Below are 7,993 nucleotides of genomic sequence, written 5' to 3' on the forward strand. Positions count from 1 at the left end.
TGATTTCAACTCATCTAAGGCAGAATCTGTTACTTGTCTTCTCAGTATAGCAAGTCAGGATGAAAGTTGGCTATGGCACAAGAAGCTATCCCATTTAAAATTCAAGACCATGAATGAGCTAGTAAAGAAAGAACTGGTTAGAGGCATTCCTCTAGTGGAGTTTTCTAAGGATGGATTGTGTGATGCCTGCCAAAAAGGGAAGCAGATTAAAGCATCATTCAGGAAGAAACTTGATTCAATAATTGAAGAACCTTTGCAACTGCTACACATGGATTTGTTTGGACCAGTAAATGTGTTGTCTATCTCAAGGAAAAGATTTTGCCTAGTAATTGTAGATGATTTCATAAAGTTCTCTTAGACATATTTCCTAAAGTCTAAAGATGAGGCTAGTGAAATCATCATGAATCACATAAGACAAGTCAATAATCACCCTGATTTCAAGGTTAGAAGAATCAGGAGTGACAATGGAACTGAGTTCAAGAATTCTGTCATGAGAGCATTTTGTGAAGAAAATGGGATTCTGCATGAGTTTTCAGCAACAAGAACTCCATAACAGAATGGAGTAGTGGAAAGGAAGAACATATCACTTATTGAAGCTGCAAGGACAATGCTTGAAGAATCTAAACTGCCAACATATTTATGTGCTGAAGCTGTAAATACTGCATGCTACACTCAGAATATTTCACTGGTTAATCAAGTAAGATGCATGACTCCCTATCAATTGTTCAAGAACAAGAAATCAACTCTAAATTTTCTTCATGTCTTTAGTTGCAAATGCTATATTCTGAGAAATCAAACTGATCAAAATTTGAAGTTTGATGCTAAAGCAGATGAAGGATTTTTTGTTGGATATGCTGTTGGTAAAGCATATAGAGTCTACAATCTAAGAACCAACATTCTTGTGAAATCAATACATGTTGTGTTTGATGATAAAAAGATTGAAGGACTGTAAGATGTAGATTACCATGAGAGCCTCAAATTTGATAATGTGGAGATGGTTAGTGATGACAGTGATGATGAAAGTGATCAAGAAACAGTATCTAAGGATAATGCAGAAAAGTCTACTACCAATGAAGCACAAAACTCAACATCTGTCGAGTTGCATAATGCTTCATCCGTCGGGAGGCAATATGCATTATCCGTCGGGAGACAACCAGCTTCATCCGTCGGTACTCAAAATTCACCATCCGTCGAGTTATCAAAAGGAGCAAGAAGTCAAGATAGATCACCTATAAAAAGTTCCCCTTTCTCAAATCAAAGATCCATAAACTCAGGGGGAGTTTCTAATAATCAAAACTCAATCACACATCAAGACAACAATGAGGCCTCTTCATCTAGAGCTACTCTACCTCAATAAAGAAAATGGACAAAAGATCATCCTTTTGAGCTCATAATTGGTGATGTATCTTCTAGAGTTCAAACAAGGAGAGCAACTCAAGAAGAATGTCTATACATCAGCTTTCTTTCCAAGGAAGAACCAAAGAAGGTAGAAGAAGCTTTGTTGGATCCTGATTGGATTTTAGCTATGCAGGAGGAGCTAAACCAATTTGAAAGGAATAATGTATGGAAGCTGGTGCCCAAACCTAAAGGAAAGAATCCAATAGACACCGAATGGGTATTCAGAAACAAGATGGATGAAAATGGTATAGTAGTCAGGAACAAAGCTAGATTGGTTGCTAAGGGCTATTGTCAATAAGAAGGAAAAGATTTTGATGAAACATATGCTCTTGTTGTAAGACTTGAAGCCATCAGAATTTTCTTAGCCTATGCAGCTCATGCCAATTTCAAGGTCTATCAGATGGATGTCAAAAGCGCTTTTCTGAATGGAGATTTGGAGGAGGAAGTCTATGTCAGTCAACCTCCTGGTTTTGAAGATCCAAATTTTCTAGAACATGTCTATTATCTTTTGAAAGCACTTTATGGACTGAAGCAACCACCTAGAGCCTGGTATGACACTTTATCAAAGTTCCTTTTGGAAAATCACTTCACAAGAGGTACTGTAGATAAAACTTTATTTTTCAGAAATGTTAATGGCTCTAGTATACTTGTTCAAATTTATGTAGATGATATTATTTTTGGCTCTACAGATGAGAAACTTGCAAAAAGTTTGCCAAATTGATGCAAAGTAAGTATGAAATGAGTATGATGGGAGAACTAACTTATTTTCTTGGTTTACAAGTTAAGCAAGTCAATGATGGAATATTCATTAGTCAAACTAAATACATTTTTGATCTTTTAAAGAAGTTTGATCTAGTGGATTACACATCTGCAAAAACTCCCATGGCCACTGCAACTAAGCTTGAATTAAACACTACTGAAAAGTCTGTGGATATTTCAAGTTATAGAGGCATGGTTGGCTCACTTTTGTACTTAACAGCTAGTAGACCAGATATTAATGTTTGCTACATGTTTATGTGTTAGATTTCAGGCTGATCCTAGAGAATCTCACTTAATAGCTATTAAGAGAATTTTCAGATATCTCAAGGGAACACCAAAACTTGGCATTTGGTACCCTAGGGATTCTGGTTTTGATCTAACTGGTTATTCAGATGCAGATTATGCAGGTTGTAGAATTGATAGAAAAAGTATAACAGGAACCTATCAATTTCTAGGAAACAAGCTTGTGTCCTGGTTCAGTAAAAAGCAAAATTCAGTTTCTACTTCTACAACTGAAGCTAAATATATTACTGCTGGCAGTTGCTGTGCACAGATTTTATGGATGAAAAATCAATTGCTAGACTATGGTTTGCAAGTTGAAAGGATTCCTATCTTCTTTGATAACACAAGTGCAATTTCCATCACTGAAAATCCAGTACAACGTTCAAGGACAAATCACATAGATATCAAGTACCATTTCATAAGAGAACATGTAATGAATGGTACTGTGGAACTACATTTTATTCCAAGTGAGAAGCAGCTTGCAGATATTTTTACCAAGCCACTGGATGAATCCACCTTTTCAAGGTTGGTAAGTGAGTTAGGTATGCTTAATTATTCTTAAATCTTTATGAGATAATTTGCAAGTTGAGATGTAGCCAGAAATTTAATTGATTTTTCAGTCTTAGATGAAATTTTGGCTAAGTCAAAATTTACATCTCGACGGATGATCTTTATCCATCGAGTTTGATCATCCATCAGTATATTATTTGCTAATAAAAATCTATTATTTTTCTGGAATATTTTATGACACGACGGATAACAGTTTATCCTCATCCGTCGAATTTTCTTAATCTCAGCCGTTAATTCCCTGTACATTATCCATCGAGTATACTTACAGTTTGTAAGCATAACACGACGGATAATGGGTGGAATTTTTACAGTTTATTTTTAAACGGCTATTTTAGGAAATTTCTATTGGTTACTTTATTATTTTTAACAGTTATTTTTGAGATATAATAAAAGCTTATTTCATTTCAATCACTTTTCTTTTATCATTCTCAATTCAACTGCTCAAATTTCATTCTCTCTCAAAGCACTTACTCTCTTTCTCTTCAAGCTCTTATTCTCTAACAATGGCACATGTTGTAAAGATTATGTCTCAAACTGGGTTCATTTATGAGAAAAACAATTTCACTGCATTAGTAAACAAGGTTATTCAGCAATCTGGTGATTATCACAAGATGATGGACTTTGTGAAGAATTGCAAGCTCAGCTATGCCATGCTGGAATCACCCACAATCGTCTGTTAAGTTGTTGAAGAGATGTGGACCACTGCTACCTACAACTCAACAGATAAGACAATCACACTCACCATTAAAGGTAAAGAGTTCTGCATTAATAGTGATGTTATAAAAGCATGTTTCAAGATTCCTGATAACACTGTGACTTCATCACACACTGACACTGATATAATCAATATGTTTAATTCCATGAACTATGCTCTTTCTACATCTAAGTTAAGTGACATTAGGAGAATGGGTCTTAGGAAAGAATGGAGTTTTATGTGTGATGTTGTGACAAAGGTCTTTTCAGGAAAAATCAGTAATTTTGATTCAGTCAATATATCCATGCTTAACATGCTCTACATGCTAGTTACAGATAAATTCTATATTTTCAGTGACCTTGTCTTGTTTGAGTTAGGCTTTAAATTAGGAGAGTTAAATAAAAGAGGTAAGAATGTGTATTATGCTAGATTCTTTATGATGTTAGCTAACCACCTCTGTGAAGAGATTGTGTTTGAGAACCCTAACAACAAATTGGATTGTTGGGTTCAAGAGAGAAGGCTCATTGCAGATTTGAACAGGGCCAATCATCACAAGGATGTGCTTTTGTTCTATTTTCCTGTAATGCAAGCACCTCAGGTAAGTGAGGTAAGTTCATCAATCCCTACCACTATTCCAACCTCACTAATTTCTTTGAGTTCTAAGGTGGCTATGGAAACTGTGTCAATGACCAAGCAGTTACCTACCCAAGCTACCAAAACTGCAAAAAATTTCAAACCCAAATCAAAGAAAGCCCCCTCTGGTATCTCCCAAAAGATGCCAGTTGAAAAATGCACTAAATCCAAAGAGGGGAGTGTAAGGGGGGCAAGATAGGTGAGGGAAGGGGTGAACATAAAAGAAACCCTAAAAATAAGGATGGAGAGTTGAGTGGATCCCAGTCTAGCCACACTGTAGTTTCCCAACAAACTGCAGTGCTTAAAAAGTATAAAAGCTCATTTCTAGCTGCATCCTCCCAAAAGGATGTAGTTATTGAACAAAGCTCTCAACCAAGAGCACATGCCAAGAGGGTTAGGGACACAAGCTCACCCCAAACTTATGCCAGAAAGAAGAAATCTAAAACCCTTGGGGATGCACAGGGTACACACACTGTGCAAACTGGTGGTAAAGACACAGTGACTGTACCTTCACAAATTCAGTTTGATGTGGCTCCAATAAATGTGGAGTCATAGCCAAAATCTCTAGTCATAGAAGCACCTCAAACACCAAACTCATCAACAAATTCTCTGAATGTGGATATGATAAACACATCAATTCCTGATTCCCCTTCTTTAACTCTGTTGGGGAAGCCAAAATCTAGTGCAAGTGAGCATCATCTTTTAGATGATTTGTTGCCTCACTTTCCAATTCTTTCAGGAACTGTTGTATCATCTGTGCCCAAAATATATTCAATCAGCATAGAGTCAACAATATTTTCTTTTCCCAGTTCATTCATTTCTACTCTCTCGATGGATATTGCTCATCCGTCAAGTAGTGATTGTATCCCGACGGATAAGCTTAACAGCATTTATCCGTCGGATAGCAAAACCACTCACTCGATGGATATCACTCATCCGTCGAGTATCTCTGCACAGCTTCAAACTTCATTTATTTCAAGTGCAGAAGATTTAGTGGTTGTATAGTCACTCTTAGGATTGAGAGAGAAGGGTGTTTTGAGTGAGAGTATGGGTTGCTCCCAGGAAAAAGGAGAGGAAATGAGTGAAACTATGCAATCCATTTCTTCAGGATTGGAAAAAGAGAGTGAGTGGATTCCCACCTTAGATGGTGAAGGTGAGGGTGTGAGGGTGGGGATCCAGGGTGAGACCTTGATGCAATAAAAGAGAGAAAACGTAGAAATACAGGTACTGGAGCTATAAGGATGGATGTCATTGCTAGTGAGTTAATGAATGTCCAGGATGCAAACAGGGAGGGACTATCTCAGCATCCTAAAGCTGTTATAGATTCCACCTCTCTTGATGCTGAGGCATTTACTCATCCTGTTCCAACTTATCAACTTCTAGCTGAACAGGGCAATGACAATGCAGAAAGGATGCTCAATCTGGTGCATACCACTCAGTCTATGCTAAGAGCCAATGATGCCATCACAACTTTGCCTTCTACAGCCGGTGAAGTGGAATATGAGACTGGTGGATCAGCTGATTTCTTTGGTGATAGGAGTGGGGATAGCGAAGATGAGGCAATGGACATAGGGGGAGAAGTAGGTTCAAGTTCAAGATCAGGTATGCCATCATGGGCATTTTCAAAGCACTGTGATGAGCACTACTTCAAGACAACCCTGATCCAACTAATCAATCAGACAAATACTGCTCTTCAAAGCACTACTAATTCCAGCACCAAGAAGCTCCTTCAGGCACATCTAGCCTCCCTGCAACTTCAACAAATCCAAGGCTTTCCAACATGCTAGGGATGTAAACACCATGAAGGGTGATATTGAGGAGATGAAGAAGGCCATTTCGGACAAGATGGATTCTAAACTTCCAGAAGCTACAATGCTTGACATCAAGAGGCAATTAAGGAAAAATTCTGATCTTGCAACCAAGATAGATTCCTTGGACACAAGAATGTCAGCCATGGAAGCAACCTTAACAGCAATTCATCTTCATCAAGCCCAACAGACAGATCTACTTCAAAAATTGGTGGCTGCTCAAACCTCCTCCTCTACTCAACTTGATGATAACAAAAAAGGGGAGAAAGGACCAAGTGAAGGGGAGAGGCTTCAGATTCAAATCAGTAAAGTAATTATGCCTTCAATTACTATCTCAAAGCCACTAGTTACAGACAGTATAGATCTGATCAATGCAGCAGCAGCCAACATAAGAGCAGCTGATAAGGAGAAGTTGAGTTTAGTCAACTGGGAGAAGATTGATGAGGAAATACAAAAGAAGTTTGAACTTGTCAAGAAGCTAGTTAAGTCAGCCATCCATCACTCTCAAGTCAAGCAAATTAGTGTGAATGAGATGATCATGAACTATCTGGAAAAGGAACATCCATCCTGCATCAAATCTTCAAAGGCTGAAATAATTCTGAAACCAAGGGTAAACTACTCAAAATCATCATTGAAAAACCCTTTGGATACTGTATATGAGACACCTAAGCCTGATGAAAAGAAGCTTCTGTCAAGGTCAATTGCTTTCTACAAAGATCCAGCTTATTTAGCTTCAAAAAGAAGAATTGCTAAAATTTTCAGGAATGGGAAAGAAATTTGTGTGGTGGCTGGACATCCTCAATTTGCCCAAGAAAAGAGAGAAAAAAGGCTAGATTGAAGCAGGAAAAGAAGCAAGCTGTTTTAGATGCTAAAAAGGCTAAATAAAAGAAAGAGCAAATTTCTATCTTAGCCAAGCTACATGCTGTAAATTCATCACAACAAATTCCTTCTCAGCCATTTGAAGTTATTGAATCAAAGAAACAAGTTGAATAACAGAAGAAATCTCCAAGAATCAAGGAATTGGCTAAAAGAACTAAAAGGAAACTGGACATTATTGATAAGGAATTGGAGAATCAGTTTCCCAAGGAATCCACTCCAACTACAACTCAAGCATCAAAACCCTCTGTGGTATTTGAAGATATCAAAGTGGTGGATTCTTATAGGAACATCCATGGTGAACCTATTGTGCCTAAGGATGAACCAGTAGAATGGGAGAACATACCAATTCCTGACTTTTATTTGCTAATCCTTAACAAGACAAAGAGAACAAAGTCAAGAGCAGTCAAGAAAGTGAAGCTGTCACCTCTCAAATCCAAATCAGTAGTCAAACCTCAATCCAAAGTCAATAGGGGAGATTACATGTACTTGTGTGACATCAAGAAATTTTCTGATCTAAACCTCTATCTAGATGAACTAGATGAAGTGAGAAGAATTGATGCATACAGAAACCTACCTGAAAGGTTAGTGTTCAAGTACAAAGGAGGAAAGGAGATTCAGTGGCCACTTCACAGGATCCTTCAAGAAAGCCAAGCTGTACTGATTAAAGTTTATTCATCCTTCAAGAAGAACTTTGGGTTCAATATTACTGCAAGAAGATTGGTACTGAAGAAGATTGAAGAGATAAGGAGTGTTAGAGCTAAAGATGCACTCCCAAAGACTCTAATCATCCCTTACACAGGGAGAAGAGTGCATCTAAGGCCCTACTAGCTGATGGAGTTCATGGATGACAAAGGAGTGAGAAGATTTTTCAGATTAGAAGACCAATTGAGCATCTCTAGCAATGAGACTCTTTTGGAAATGCAAGGAAAGCTAAATCTCTCAGAATCTGATGAACTGGAATTCCACAGGC

This window comes from Apium graveolens, chromosome 10 (genome assembly GCF_009905375.1).
Source record: "Apium graveolens cultivar Ventura chromosome 10, ASM990537v1, whole genome shotgun sequence".
In the NCBI taxonomy this organism is placed as follows: Eukaryota; Viridiplantae; Streptophyta; class Magnoliopsida; order Apiales; family Apiaceae; genus Apium; species Apium graveolens.